This window comes from Somniosus microcephalus, chromosome 11 (assembly GCF_052327205.1).
Source record: "Somniosus microcephalus isolate GS21.2 chromosome 11, FLI_Smic_1.0, whole genome shotgun sequence".
Lineage (NCBI taxonomy): Eukaryota > Metazoa > Chordata > Chondrichthyes > Squaliformes > Somniosidae > Somniosus > Somniosus microcephalus.
Window position 1 is genome coordinate 166985935 of NC_140997.1, and position 16605 is coordinate 167002539.

Genomic DNA, 16605 nt, shown 5'->3' on the forward strand with positions numbered 1-16605 from the left:
GTCTTTAAGATGCTCCTTAAAATCTACCTCTTTGACCAAGCTTTTAGTTACCTGCCCTTATGTTGAAGGGATAATTACAAGTCCTAGCCCTTTTCGGGCTACCCCAAATCAGGCATATTCCCCAGACGTTCACCTTCAACTAAAGTTAGAGATAGCTGAATTCTGTAAGACGCTAAATGGGTCTAAAGGTTCAGGCTATCTCTCCCTAAAGGAAAGGAACGACTGAAGATGTTACCATCCTCCGGATAGCACTTTTAATAAGTTTAACTAGACTGTAACCTTCTGGATATTATGAGGATCCGGAATACCTCCCAGAATTCTGCAACTCCTTACAAAAGAGTGTACAGAAATTGGGTTTGCGAGATTGATACAGAAATACTCTGAGACAATTCTAAAAATATATAGATTTATTTAAGAGCCGACATTCATTTAACAGCTGTTGAGTCAGTCGCAACATTAACAATTCAAAATACAAATAGCTTACATTTCTTATCAGAGATCATTATTCTCAAATCTTAACTTCGTTACATTTCCACACTTCTACTTATTCTTAATCCAGAATATCCACCAAAATCAAATACCTTGATTACCCGAGACTCAGAGTTGTAGGCTTACAGCGTGGTTCTGAAGCTGAGAATCGCTTGCCTGTTTCCAGCGACTTCTGTTTCCCCATTTGAAAATCCTATCTTTTATACTCTTTTTTTAGTGGTTTTGAAGTTTTCTGCTGATGTAAGCTAATTATCTTATTCATTCTCTCTGTTGACTTCTTTCTGATCTTATTGTCAATTTAGCTGCTGCATGCATAATTATGTCTCTACCTTTAAGTGTTCCAAAAACTTACCATAAAACACTATGACAGTAGTCTTTATTTGATGCCGTTCTTAGCGAAGGGCTTTCATTCAATTCTTAATATTGGCTTAACTGGTTATAACCACAGACATTGTGACTCTGTGGTGTTCCAAGTTCAATACAAAAACAATGTAATTGCTTGGTGTATCTATTGAAGTTATATCTTGAAAGTGTTCTGTAGTTATCATATTTACAATATGTAAATTAAAACCACTTTAACCAGGGTGTTTACTTGTTTTCTAGCTATCTCAATTGGTTGCATTAACAGACTTCGGGACTCCATATTTCAAGCTTAACATAAAACCTATTTGACCAGCAGGTGTTTCTTTTACTTGATGTCACCTTTTCAAAGGCACATGCCTCTTTTAATATTCTGTTTCTGTTCAACGTGTTAGTTTATAACACCTTACTTCGGTCATTCCATTGTGTTTCTCCCAAACTCCAGACCTTTTGGAAGCAACAAACTACTATTTCAATAGGGCCTTTGTATTAGCATTAACAATCAATTCCCATTTCAAAGCTTGTTGTGTTTACAACTTGTGTTATCAAACCATCCCATCTCAGAAGCCTGTTTTCTGTTTATAGCCTGTGTCTCCGAGGCTTTAGATTTTTAAACCCAGTATATCATGTATTAATAAATATCAGAATTCTGTTCATATTATGGTGTATCTCTTGAAATATGGCTTCTTCCGTCACAATGTGCCTCGGTGTCAAATTTGTTTTAATATTACTCCTGTGAAGTGCCTTGGGATGTTTTGCTATGTTAAAGGTGCTATATAAATGCAAGTTTTTGTTGTAACTTAAAAAAATTAAATTGCGCCTGTTGACCACCAAAGATTTGTTGAAACAAATGTCCCTACTGCAAGTTTTTATAAAGAGCTCATTACTGTCAGTGTAAAGTGCCCTCACTCCTCTGCCCCAGTCAGGTTTTTTGAAAAGAAAACTGCTGGATTAAGAGTTTAGTATTTTTGCTAACTATTCACACTATTCCAGATCTTGTTTCTGAGCAGGAAACTAGTTATGCGTAAGAAATCCCTTAATTGGTGCAAAGGCTTATTAGGGATACCTAAAGGGATATATCTGAAATGATGGATCTCTGTGGTTGCGGAGGCAGAATAAAAACAGGAATTCTTTCAGAATTATGGCAGAATTCGCTGCCCTTAGTTTGGGAAATAGAATATACTGAAAGTACAGTAATGTTCCCCAGCATACAATGGGAATATTAATACTGAATAATTTCTGTTCAACAAAAAAAAGTGAAGTACTCTATGGGTTAATCTTGGGATGAAGTCAAAACCACACTTTTGCAGCTGTAGTCGAACCAACAGTTAATGATGTGAACTCTAGCCATAATTGATCAGAGATTTATTTATCTTCTTCACCTGCCCTTGCCCATTGTCTTAATAGGAGATATTTATCACTGTGGACTTCAGCTACCCGCAGTTGCTTCATTAACTGGTTTCCCCATACAATTGGCACTTGAGATATCTGCTGACTTTGTTTAAGTTCCATCCAACCATATGGGATACAAAAATAATCGTACCGGCTGAAATTCACAAGGGTACCATCGACTGAAAATGAGCACATTTATTGGTGCGGTTCAGTCTGATGACGCTAACATTTGCAGGGAATAGATGCAAAGTCAAGGAAATTTGTGCTGAATTGAGACACAAGTGGTAAAATGAAAAGTGCTGCTAGTTGCCATTGTTTTCACCCATCAGAGGGGGAATGTGATCTCACCTGGTCTCTGTTCAGCTTTTTTCCTCAACAGCCTTAAGAAATTGACCGTGTCTACCTCATGGGGTTGACAATCAACAAGATTAATCTGAGAATTCTTGTGAAATTGAAAGCCTTCAGTAGTCAAGTGCTGGTATGATTCTTTTCGATTACAACCCAAGAAGCATTTAGATGCTTCAGAGGTGATATTTACCCTGTGAGGCTGTCAAGAGAAGGTAATAAAGATGGGTTCTTAGTGTAGCTTTCCTTGATATTTGCTCTGTAGTTGAAGATATAATGGTTTTAATATCCTTTGGCATGTCCTGAGTGTCACATATGGAGTTTATAGATTCAAAGATTCAATGCTTAAGAGAACTCAAGCAGTTAACTTCAATATTTAACACTCTTTGCGCAGTGGATTGACATGCCTTAAGAAAAATTACTGAATGATTAGTTTATGCTAAGGCCTTAACAAACAATCTTATTTTAAGTCACACTTTCAAAATTAGGGATTTATACTGCAATCCTTTTCCAGGGATTCCATTATTGTAACAGTCAAATGAATCAGCCCTCAAATTGATTTCTGTATTTAGAATGATACAACACAGAAGGAGGCCATTCGGCCCATCATTCTTGGGTGGCACTATCCCATTAGTTCCACTCCCCTGCTCCTTCCCCATAGCCCTTTATTTCTTTTCCCTTCAAGTATTTATCCAATTCCCTTTTGAAATTTATTATTGAATCTGCTTCCACCACCTTTCATTCAGTACATTTCAGAGCACAACAAGTCACTGCGTAAAAATATGTTTCCTCATGTTGCCTCTGGTTCTTTTGCCAATTGCCGTAAATCTGTTTCCTCTGGTTACTGACCCTTCTGCCATTGGAAACCGTTTCTCCTTATTTACTCTTATCTTTAAGGCCTTGACATCCTTCCTAAAGTGTGGTGCCCAGAATTACTCCAGCTGAGGCCTAACCAGTGTTTTATAAAGGTTTAGTATAACATCCTTGCTTTTGCACTCTATGCCTCTATTAATAAAGCCAAGGATTCAATAAGCTTTTTTTAGCAGATTTTCTCAACTTGTCCTGTCATCTTCAAATACTTGTGTACGTACACCCCCAGGTTTCTCTGTTCCTACACCCACTTTAAAATTGTACCATTTAGTTTATATTGCACCTCCTCATTCTTCCTACTAAAATGTATCTCTTCACACATCTGTGTTAAATTTCATCTGCCATGTGTCTGCTCATTTTGCCAGTCTGTCTATGTCCTCCTGAAGTCTGTTACTATCCTCCTCATTGTTTAATACATTTATGAGTTTTGTATCATGTGCAAACTTTGAAATTATGCCTTGTATACCAAAATTCAGGTCATTAGTATATAACAAAAAGAGCAGTGGTCCAAATAGCGACTCTTGGGAAACACCATTGTATAAACTTCCCTCTAGTCTGAAAAACAACCATTCACCACTACTCTCTACATCCTGTCTCTTAGCCAATTTTGTATCATGCTGCCACTGTCTCTTTAATTCCAATGGCTTTAATTTTGCTAACAAGTCTATTATGTGGCACTTTATCAAACATCTTTTGCAAGTCCATATACACAACATCAACCACACTACCTTCATCAACCGTCTCCGTTACTTCATCAAAGAACTCAATCAAGTTAATCAAACATGATTTTCCTTTAACAAATCCATGCTGACTTTTATTTATTAGCCCATACTTTTCCAAGTGGCAATTAATTTTATCACAGATTATGAAAGATTCCCTACCACTGACATGAGGCTGACTGGTCTTTAATTGCTGGGTTTATATCTCCTTTTTTTTTTGAACGGGGGCGTGACATTTGCAATCTTCCAATCCTCTAGCACAACCCCATATCTAAGAAGGATTGGAAAATTATGTTCAGTACCTCCACGTTGTCCATCCTTACTTCCCTCAGCAACCTAGGATGCATCGCATCTGGACCGGATGACTCTTCTACTTTGAGTACAGCCAACCTTTCAAGTATCTCCTCTTTATCTATTTTTATCCTATCCAACCTCATTATTATCTCCTCCTTTATTGCTGCATTGGCAGCATCCTCTTCTCTAGTGAAGACAGATGCAAAGTACTCATTTAATACCTCTGCCTCCACAAGAAGATTTCCTTTTTTGGTCCCTAATCGGCCCCACCCTTCCTTTGACTACCTTTTTACTATCTATATATTGATTAAAGACTTTTGGGTTCCCTTCTATGTTCGCCTCTAATCTATTCTCAAACTCTCTCTTTGCCCCTCTGATTCATTTTTTTAGATCTTCTTTGTACTTTCTATATTCAGCTTGATTCCCTACAGTATTAAGAATCTTACATTTGTCATAAGCCTCCTTTTTTGTTTTAATTTTATCTCTATGGCCCAGAAATTCGGGTCCCAACGCGTGAGTATGGACGGAGTACTCACGCGTGGACCCGATGGAAGTGCCGGAATCTTGCATGCACTACGCATGCGCGGGAAACCGGCATTTCCGATCCTCTGAACCAAGGGGTTCAGAGGTCGAACGCGTGCGCGCGGGAGTCTGCGTGTGCGCGTTGAACTTCCTTTTTTTTTCCAGGTTTGCCCGTGCGTGAAGGCCTCCACTTTTTACACTTTAAAAAAGCAGACGTAAGGACTTAATTTTAAAAGGTAAGTGGTCTAATAATTAAAATTAGAATTTTTTTTCCACAGGTTTATTATTTTTAAAGACTTTACAGTTTAAGTGTATTTTTAGCCCCGATTTTTTATAAAATTATTTTTTCCAAAAATTTAATTTATTGTTTAAAACAGTTATTTAAAGTTATTTATAGTTCATTTAAATACTGTGATGTTTTTTAAAATTTTATTTCAAGTTTAAGTACTGTTTTGGGTGCCCGGAGTTTTCATGAGTTTGACAGTTCTTACTGTCAAACTCATGAATGAACTTTTGCATCCTCGGATTGGTTGCCCAGTGCTCACGTGATCCCAGCCGACGCATCGCACTAAGTACGCCGATGGGTCACGCAAGCACAGCGCGCCGGGAGCTGAACCGGGCCACAGACAGGAAATCCACGCAGGCCCAGGCTTCAACTGTCGGCGCGCTAGGTAAGTGTAGGTCGGGGGCTTGCACCCGCGGGAAGCCCCCGACACGAATTTCTGGGCCATTATCTTTAGTCATCCTGGGAGCTCAAGCTTTGAATGCCCTTCCTTTCCCCTCATGGGAATGTGTCTATTCTGTACCCAAACATCTCATTGAAGGCCTTGCAAGTTCCATAACTATTGTAAACCTGGTGATATTATGATCACTGTTCCCCAAATGCTCCCCCACTGAAACATGCTCCACTTGTTCCACTTCATTGCCCAGAACCAGAACCAGATCCAGCACTGCTTCCTTCCTCTTGGCTGGCAACACACTGATCAAGAAAGTTCTCTTGTACAACTTTCAGGAATTCCTCCCACTCTTTGTCCTTTGCACTGTTACTATCCCAGTCTATATTAGGATAATTGAAGTCTTCCATTATTACTACTCTATAGTTCTTGCATCGTTCTGTAATTTGCCTGAAAATTTGCTTCTCCATCTCCTTCCCACTATTTGGTGGCCTATAGTATACACCCAGTAGTGTAATATTTCCTCTATTGTTCCTTAATGCTGACCCCTCAACTACATCAACCCTCTCCAGGGCTACAATAGTTTATTTAACCAATACTGCCACCCTTCCTTTTTTCCTTCCCTATCTTTTCTGAATACCTTGTAGCCAGGAATATTATATTCCCAGTCCTCCCTTTCTTTCAGCCAGATCTCTGTTACTACCATTATATAATTTCTATGAATTTTATGAATCCTTTACTTTCATCTGATGATTTTCTGTTTAAAAAGTACACTTTATTCTGAAGAGCCTGGTTCAACAGACAGAGATGACTTTTTATTCAAATATAAGTAAAATATGACCTGATGCTGATACTGGTACTGACAACGACAAGTAGATCCACCGGAATAGCGATCTTTTCTTTTAGGTGACTCAAATAATGCTAAAGCATTAAAAGAACAAGCCGCTGAAAGTATTTAGACCTCTTCCTAGCACTCCTCCTCGATGGAAGAAATCGATATGAGATAGACAGCCTAAATGTACCTCACTAATTCAGTTAGGAACTGATAAAGAATGATCTATTTTTCTCAGTAATGTTGATTGAGGGATAAATATTGGTTAGAACATTGGGATGACACCCCTGCTCTTCTTTGAAATAGGGCCATGGGATCTTTTGCATCCATCTGAGAGAGGAGACGGGGCCTCGGTTTAACGTCTGTTCCGAAAGACGGCACCTGCGACCTCCCTCAGTGCTGCATTGGAGTGTCAGCCTAGATTTTTGTGGTCAAGTCTCATTGAGTGGGATTTGAACCCACAGCCTTCTTGACTCAGAGGCAAGAGCACTACCAACTGAGCCACAGCTGGTATCCCAGCATATAAGTCATTGTGCATCCGAGTATTTTAGAAAACATTTTTCAACAGTTAACATGTTAGTAAAATTCTCTAAACTTGAGGTACACTTGGAAAGAAATCGATTCCTGGTATGCTGATTAATATATCTGACATGTTAACTTTTCCAGTAATTTATGTAAAAGAGTATCTTGTAATTTCATCTTTATGTGTTCTCCAGCCATAAAAATTGTTGCACTACTTGGTGTACACTGTTAATGAAGACTAATTGGTTATCTTTGGTGCTGTGGCTATTAGGGGCAGAATTGTCCGCACCTCCATCCCCTTTTGTTTTTTTTTAAAAAAAAACCTTGATCGATGAAAATTTTTGGAAGTTAATTTATTGCACAAAAAATACTCTAGCACATGTTGGTAGGTTACCAGTTAACTTTACATTACAACTGGGAAGGAGCTCCTGGCGTGATTGAGGTGGGGTCATCTTGTCCTCTCAGTTTAGATCTGCATTATTCCCAGAAATGCTCAAATAAAAGCGTTTCACTTTTTACCATTGTAAGAGATGTGATAAACAACATGTTACAGAATATCGGGACTTATTGGAAACTTAATGAATTTGATGTAATTTGTTGATGAAGCCTGAGGTGCTGGTCTATGGTACTTTGAACAGATGGAGGCAAGAAATGTTGGAATAATTGGATGTGGTAGACCAATTTGGTCTTCAGCTTATTTAGAGACAAGTAAGAAATGTTTGTATTTTGATAATGCACTTTTGTGCCTGATTTGCAGGCAGACTTTTGAATATCAATACTGCTCATGCAGGCCAATATATTAAATAGCTGGAGGAAATACAATGAAGCTTCCTGTGGCATTATATATACAGCTAGCAGAACAAATTGGGTTGACTTCCAGCCCCTACAAAACGAGAACAAGAGGTGAACATACTTATTAAGGCAAACCAAAATGGGCTAGAAATTCAACTTCTTTGCGCCTGCCGTTAGCGCCTCCAGGTAACTAATGATGGTGCCGCGCCCCTGCCAGTAGTGCCCCGGGCCGCGGTGCCTCCGGCGATGCTGTCATCACCATACGCAGCAACCCTTTAGCGCCCTGCCGCGTCCCCTTACCGCCCCACAGCAGAAATTCGGCTGCACCCAGTGAGGCTGCCGCAGGCGATGTCAGCGCTAGCCTCGTGGTGGAGGGGGGTCGCGAACCGGGCCGACCTTCGCTCGTGGGGCGGTATTTAAAGGGGTGTGGCCATTTTCTTTGGCCGACCTCCGTGGTGGGCCGTGGCATGTTCCTGGCCACCACCGCGCAGCCTGGTACCGCGTCTCAGTGCCGGGCTGCTGCCATGACACCACGCCCCCCCTGGCCGAGTTGGGGCCATCAGAGGCCCTGCGGAGTGCGCAATGGCCCTCCCCTTTAACTGAAGGGGAGGGGCGTTGAATCGCGGCAGCGCTGCAACATTGCCTCGGTTAGCACCTCACCAGGAAGTGGAGCGCCCAAGATTGCGCTCCACTTCCTGTACAGGGCGGTAAGCTGAATTTAGCGCCCGAGGCAGTACTTCCACGCCAGACGCTAACTGTCCTGCCTTAACTCGGTTACCACCCCCAAATGGGTCGTAACCGAATTTCACGCCCAATCTATTTTATATCATTGAATTGGAGGCACCATTGTCACTGATATAAAATAGAACACTCAAAGAGTACACTCCTTTCCAACAAGTCAGCAACAATTTTTAGTCAAGTTTCATAGAATCGAACATTTCAAAATAGACAAGTGAACAGTTGACCAAAGTACTTGCATTTAATTAAGAGCCTTTCGTGTGATTGTCTTTTAATAAAGTTTTAATGAGCTAATTGTAGATCTTTATGCCAAGAGGATTGTCATGCTGTTGTAAAACTATTTCTTTCGTGCTATAAAAGCACTAATAGGTGTCACAAGACCAAAATCTTCAGTTGTCAAAATAAGCTGTAGCTTTATAGAACTAATGACTGAGACTGCATTGGTAAATTGATTTGGAAAATGACTAATTATAAATGTTAGAATATTATCAAATTATGAAGTCTTATAGGTATTATCATTACAGTATTATAGGGTTGACTTCTTTACATAATTTTTGTACAATAAGGCTAACTGGCACTTGAGCTGATGTTTGACCTAAAGGAGCTGATGAGAGAGGATTTTTGAAACTAATACCTTTTCTCTGTTTATGCTGGAATGGACACTGATATAAAATAGAAGTACCCATCTCCTTGGAACAACTTTCATAATAACGTAAACGGCAGTAACTTTAATTAACTGTAGATATGGAGTCAGCGGGAGAAATAAACCTGGGTCAGTGACTTCTGCTGGTTACTGCAAGTCAGGTGGTTAACACTGGAATCATGTGACCGGAGGTGCCTCTATGCCCATGTTTCTGGGTGTATTGTGATGAAGCCCTGAATGGGTGAAATTAGCGGAAACTCTCCTCTTTAACTTGGGGGGGGGGCGTGACTCATTTTGTGGGTGGGGACTGCTTCGAGTGAAGGTACTTCTGAACCAGGGTAAAAAATCACAGATACTCGAGTGTAAAGTGGTTATGGGCGCAACTCACTAATGCTTAAAATTCTGCACTCTTTAGTGCTATTTCATTTGATTCCACCCAGATTAAGCTGTTATCTGGGCAGAAATCATGCGGAAACTCCGTCTGCAAATATATTTGGTTGGTCATCCCAATATTTACAGGTTTATTTGTCGGGTTTAAGTGGAACAATCATAAGAACATAAGAAGTAGGAGCAGGAGTAGGCCATACGGCCCCTCAGGCCTGCTCCGCCATTCAATAGGATCATGGCTGATCCGAATCCAGACTCACGTCCACTTCCCTGCCCTCTCCCCATAACCCCTAATTCCTTTATCTGCTAGGAAACTGTCAACCTCGATTTTAAATTTATTTAATGTTGCAGCTTCCACAGCTCTCTGGGGCAGCAAATTCCATAGATTTACTACCCTCTGAGTGAAGAAGTTTCTCCTCATCTCAGTTTTGAAAGGGCAGCCCCTTATTCTTAGATTATGCCCCCTAGTTCTAGTCTCACCCATCAGTGGAAACATCCTCCCCGCATCCACCCGATCAAGCACCCTCGCAATCTTATATGTTTCGATAAGATCGCCTCTCATTCTTCTGAATTCCAATGAGTAGAGTCCCAACCTACTCAACCTTTCCTCATACGTCAACCCCCTCATCTCCGGAATCAACCGAGTGAACCTTCTCTGAACCGCCTCGAGAGCAAGTATATCTTTTCTTAAATATGGAAACCAAAACTGCACGCAGTATTCCAGGTGTGGCCTCACCAATACCCTGTATAACTGCAGCAAGACTTCCCTGTTTTTATACTCCATCCCCCTTGCAATAAAAGCCAAGATTCCATTGGCCTTCCTGATCACCTGCTGCACCTGCATACTAACTTTTTGTGTTTCATGCACCAGGACCCCCAGATCCCTTTGTACTGTAGCACTTTGCAGTTTGTCTCCATTTAGATAATAACTTGCTCTTTGATTTTTTCTGCCAAAGTGCATAACCTCACACTTTCCAACATTATATTGCATCTGCCAAATCTCTGCCCACTCACTTAGCCTGTCTATGTCCTTTTGCAGGTTTTTTATGTCCTCCTCACTCATTGCTTTCCCTCCCATCTTTGTATCGTCGGCAAACTTGGATATGTTGCACTCGGTCCCTTCCTCCAAATCGTTAATATAGATTGTAAAGAGTTGGGGTCCCAGCACTGACCCCTGCGGAACACCACTAGTTACTGATTGCCAGCCCGAGAATGAACCATTTATCCCAACTCTTTGTTTTCTGTTAGATAGACAATCTTCCATCCCGTGATTTCTTACCTTGATCAGTAATCTTTTGTGTGGAACCTTGTCAAATGCCTTTTGGAAGTCCAAATACACTACATCCACTGGTTCCCCTTTATCCACCCTGTATGTTACATCCTCAAAGAATTCGAGCAAATTTGTCAAACATGACTTCCCCTTCATAAAACCATGCTGACTCTGTCCTATTAAATTATGTTTATCCAAATGCTCTGTTACTGTTTCCTTAATAATGGACTCCAACATTTTGCCAACCACAGATGTTTGGCTAACTGGTCTATAGTTTTCAGCTTTTTGTCTACTTCCCTTCTTAAATAAGGGTGTTACATTAGCAGTTTTCCAATCTGCCGGGACCTTTCCTGAGTCCAGGCAGTTCTGGAAAATAATCACCAATGCATCCACAATCCCTACCACCACTTCTCTCAAGACCCTAGGATGTATGCCATCAGGTCCGGGGGATTTATCTGCCATAAGTCCCATTATTTTACTGAGTACCATCTCCTTAGTGATTTTAATCGTGTTTCACTCCTCCCCCTCCCCCCATTCCCCACCACTAGTTTCCCGGTCCCATCCTCTAAGGGACCAACGTTCACTTTAGCCACCCGTTTTCTTTTTATATAGCTGTAGAAACTCTTGCTATCTGTTTTTATATTTTTTGCTAGTTCACTTTCATAATCTATCTTCACTTTCTTAATTAATCTTTTAGTTATTGTTTGCTGGCTTTTAAATGCTTCCCAATCTTCTATCCTCCCACTAGATTTGGCTACTTTATATGCCCTTGTTTTCAGTCAGATACTATCCTTTATTACTTTACTAAGCCACGGATGGCTGTCTTTTCTATTTATTCCCCTTTTTCCTCAGTGGAATATATTTATCTTGAAAGATGTGAAATATCTCCTTGAATGTAGACCACTGCTCTTATACCGTCTTACACTTTAATCTGTTTTCCCAGTTCACTTTAATCAATTCTACTCTCATACCTTCATAGACTCCTTTATTTAAGCTCAGTACGCTGGTTTGAGATCCAACTCTCTCACCCTCAAACTGAATTTGGAATTCAACCATATTATGGTCACTCATTCCAAGGGGATCCTTTACTAGGACATTTTTTATTAATCCTGTTTCATTACACAGGACCAGCTCTAAGATTGCCTGCCCCCTGGTTAGTTCAGTTACATACTGCTCAAGGAACCCGCCCCTATTACACTCTATGAACTCTTCCTCAAGGCTGCCATGCCCAATTTGATTAGTCCAGTCAATATGAAAGTTAAAAATCCCCCATGATTATAGCTGTTCCCTTATTACATGCCCCAACTATTTCCTGATTTATACTCCGACCAACAGAGTTGCAACTGTTAGGAGGCCTATAGACTACGCCCACTAGTGACTTTTTCCCCTTATTATTCCTTATCTCCACCCAAACTATTTCACTATCCTGATCCTTTGACCCAATATCATTTCTGACTATTGCAGTGATTCCATCCTTGATTAACATAGCAACCCCACCTCCCTTTCCTTCCTATCTGTCCTTCCTAATTGTCAAATACCCTTGTATGTTTAGTTCCCAGTCATGATTATCTTGCAGCCATGTTTCTGTAATGGCCACCAGATCATACCGATGTGTAGTTATTTGTACCGTCAACTTGTCAATTTTGTTACGAATGCTGCGTGCATTCAGATAAAGAACTTTCAAATATGTTTTCTGACAATTTATTCCTGCTTTTACCCCTTTTACTACTTTACCTTTATCATTATACATTCTGTCCCTTCCTGACACACTCTGGTTTTTAATTCCCCCACTGCTACCTTGCTCTATTGCCTTCTCCGCTGTCATTTTTATTTTTCGCTCTCTTTAAACCTCCCCCCCACTAATTAGTTTAAAGCCCTCTCTACAGCCCTAGTTATTCGATTCGCCAGGACTCTAGTCCCAGCACTGGCCAAGTGAAGTCTGTCCCAACGGAACAGCTCTCTCCTGTCCCAGTACAGGTAGGCTACCCTTTATCCGAACTTCCGAAAACCGAAACCCTCTAAAAACCGAAGGTTTTTTCGGTCAGCATAAGTCGTGCGCCGACCCCCCCGTGGACCCCCGCCGACCCCGACCCCCCCGCGGACCCCCGCCGACCCCGACCCCCCCGCGGACCCCCGCCGACCCCCCCGCGGACCACCGCCGACCCACCTTCCGAAATCCAAAATTTTCCGAAAACCGAAACACGGCTGGTCCCGAGGTTTTCGGATAAAGGATAGTCTACCTGTACTGATGCCAGTGTCCCAGGAAGCAGAACCCATTTCTCCCACACCAGTCTTTGAGCCACGCATTTAACTCTCTAATTTTATTTACCCTAGCCAAATTTGCACGTGGCTCAGGTAGTAATCCAGAAATTATTACCCTTATGGTTCTGCTTTTTAATTTGGCCCCTAGCTGCTCAAACTCACTCAGCAGAACCTCCTTCCTTGTCCTATCTATGTCATTGGTACCAACATGGACCACGACAACTGGATCTTCCCCCTCCCACTCCAAGTTTCTCTCCAGCCCAGAGGAGATGTCCTTAACCCTGGCACCGGGCAGGCAACACAGCCTTCGGGACTCTCGCTCTCGGGTGCAAAGAACTCTATCTATCCCCCTAACGATACTATCCCCTACCACTACAACATTTCTTTTATCTCCCCCCACTTGAATGGCCCCCCGCTCCACGGTGCTGTGGCCAGGTTGCTCATCCTCCCCGCAGTCCCCGTTCCCATCCTCACAGGGATGGAGAGCCTCAAACCTGTTGGACAAGAGCAAGGGCTGCGGCTCCTCCAACACTACCTCCTGGATCCCCGTACCTGCCTCACTTCTAGTCACACCATCCTGACCCTGGCCACGGACTACATCTGAATTAATTAATCTAATTGGTGTGACTACCTCCTGATACACAGAGTCCAGGTAACTCTCCCCCTCCCTGATGTGTCTCAGTATTTGAAGCTCGGACTCCAGCTCTTCAACACGGAGCCGGAATTCCTCGAGCAGCCAACACTTACTGCAAATGTGATCACCGTGAGCATCAATGGTGTCCACCAGCTCCCACATATTGCAGCAGCAACACATCACCTGATCTCCCATTCTATGTAATTAATTAAATTTTTTATTATTCTTAAATACCCTCTGCCCCGATTCTAGATGATGAATATCGCACCTTAGAAACTATAAACCACAGAGTTTAAGCTTAAAAAGAGAGAAATACTTACCAACCAATCACTTACCCGCTTTCTGGTGACGTCACACTTGGATTACTTTTTACCTCTCTCCTTCCCTCTGACTTCGGAGACTGGAGATTGGTACGCCTTACCTGGGTCTCTGGAGCCTTTTTAAGCTTCCCGCTCGCGCCTCCCACCGACACCCGTGGTCTGAGGCCTTACCTGGTTCTCTGAAGCTTTTTTAAGCTTCCCGCTCGTGCCTCCCACCGACACCCACGGTCTGAGGACTTACCTGGGTCTCTGAAGCCTTTTTAAGCTTCCCGCTCGCGCCTCCCGCCGACACCCGCGGTCTGAGGCCTTACCTGGGTCTCTGAAGCCTTTTTAAGCTTTCCGCTCGCGCCTCCCGCCGACACCCGCGGTCTGAGGCCTTACCTGTCATTGTCTGTTTATTCTCGAAAGACACTATTAAAGGAGGGAATAATCAGACAAAGGGTCCTTATCTACTCTCTGAAAAACAGATCCTGGCATAAATCAGCTCAACCAAAAATCTAAGTTACTTTTATGAAATTTTTCATTGAAATTCTAGTCTTTGTGCAAAGTGTTTAGATTATCTTAAGTAAATGCTTTAATTCTGGTGAGGGAAACTGTAAATGTGGAGGTGTTTGCTTTAGAAGCCAAAGTAAGTCAGGTACAGGAGTAGAAGTGCAAGGGGCACTTGCCGAACTGCTGCTGAATGTTAAAGGTATATCGCTAAAATAATAATTGTGATACTCTAATTTTGAAATTGAGTTATATCATATAGAATTGCATCTAGCTGTGCTGTTACAATTCCAAAACTAAGTTGTAACACTTTTTGTGATGATTTAATTGATCATGGTGTTGTTTTTATTTGTGTAGAAGTAGCAAAATGAATTAGCTAGTCATTTGTGTCTTGTCCAATCCTATATCTGAGCTGAGCCAAAATCCGAGCTCTTCAACCAATGTTGTACTATATTCCTGCTCGTTGTTGAATTGTGACAGGCTCCTTTTAACTTCAAAAGGTCATCAACAGGAAACATTAACTCTGTTTCTTTCTCTGCAGATGCTGCCTGACTTGCTGAGAATTTCCAGCATTTTCTGTTTTTATTTCAGATTTCCAGCATCCGCAGTATTTTGCTTTTGTCTTTTTAACTTGAGTTTGTTCATGATGGACAGTTTGAGTCAATTTAGGCATCGCATACAAGCCCTTAGACATGTGTACATCCTGATCCTACAGTAGTGTTGGTTTAAAATTAATCAAATGAATATGTTGATGAGTTTTGTGCAAATAGTTGTGTAATAGTATCGCTACCATTGACTAAGAATTACATATTTGTCATTCTTTGCTGAACAGGGAGCCTTTTAGAAAGCAAAGCAATATTTGTGCAAAGGACTAAATCGAGAAAAAAACTGAATACTTCAGAGAACTATTGAGAAGTCCAATTGGTAAGTAATCTACTGAGCACTTATAATTACTTGATGCAGTCGTGTTAATTTGTTATTTTTTAACCTGAATGGCAGTATGTTCTTGCCTGCAGGGTTTCAATTGTTGATGCTATGAAAGCTCATTATGTTGGTTGCAGATTATGATAGAATTGGCAGCAGCACAAAATAATTGTCCTCCATGCCACAATTGGATGAAGTGTGTCAGTAAAGCAAAATATAATAAAAGTCATTACAATACCTTTTGTCAAATGAACATAAGTCAGAGATACTCTGGCCCTTTGATACCATAAATGACCTTGTTTTCTGGTATCAACTGATGCAAGAGCGTGTATCATTTCCTTTAGTTTTCATTATTACATTTAAAACAAATAAATTAATCTTCAGCAACAACAGAAAATCTGGGAACGCTCAGCAGGTCAGGCAGCATCGTGGAGAGAGTCAACGTTTCAGGTTGACGACCCTTCGTCAGAACTGGAAACAGTTGGAGAAGTAACAAATTTTTAAGCAAGTGTGGGGCGGAGGAGGGGAGGAAAGAACAAAGGGAAGGTCTGTGATAGGCTGGAAGGCAGGAGAGGTTAAAAGACAAAAGGGATGATGGTACAAGGCAAAAGGAGACGGTAATGGGACAAGTTAAGAAACAAAAGATGACTCTAGATGACGTGTAAACGGCAGTGGCAGAATCATCAACAGCTGCCATGTGAGAGAAAGAATCTGTTACTTTTCCAACTTTTTCCAGTTCTGACGAAGGGTCATCGACCTGAAACGTTAACTCTGTTTCTCTCTCCATGATGCTGCCTGGCCTGCTGAGTGTTTCCTGCATTTTCTGTTGCTGTTTCAGATTTCCAGCATCTGCAGTATTTTGCTGTTGTAAATTAATCTTCATGTCTCTCTCTATACTAAGCAGAGAATTTCAGATTTCACAAAGCATTCAAAGCCATAATGTGTTTGATCCCACTTGCTTTCATGTCTTCTCAAACAGTGACACCAAGATCAGAAGAATCCCGTGTACCATCTGATTATTCAGAAGGGTACTCTACATTAAGTGAACCACTTCATTAGATATACAAGATAATCTGGTGACAATCTACCTTGCAGCTGAAGCTAGAATTTATTTTCGTCTGAAGCAG

At 41.4% G+C, this 16605-nt stretch overlaps 1 long non-coding RNA gene across 1 annotated transcript in view; it reads left to right on the top strand.

Annotated features, from left to right (window-relative positions):
* Positions 1-16605, top strand: part of LOC147110975 (uncharacterized) — an 850625-nt gene that overhangs the window by 416387 nt on the left and 417633 nt on the right. The window contains exon 2 of the long non-coding RNA XR_015080110.1: positions 15387-15478. This is a non-coding gene — a long non-coding RNA (uncharacterized LOC147110975). The remainder of the gene's footprint in view (positions 1-15386; positions 15479-16605) is intronic.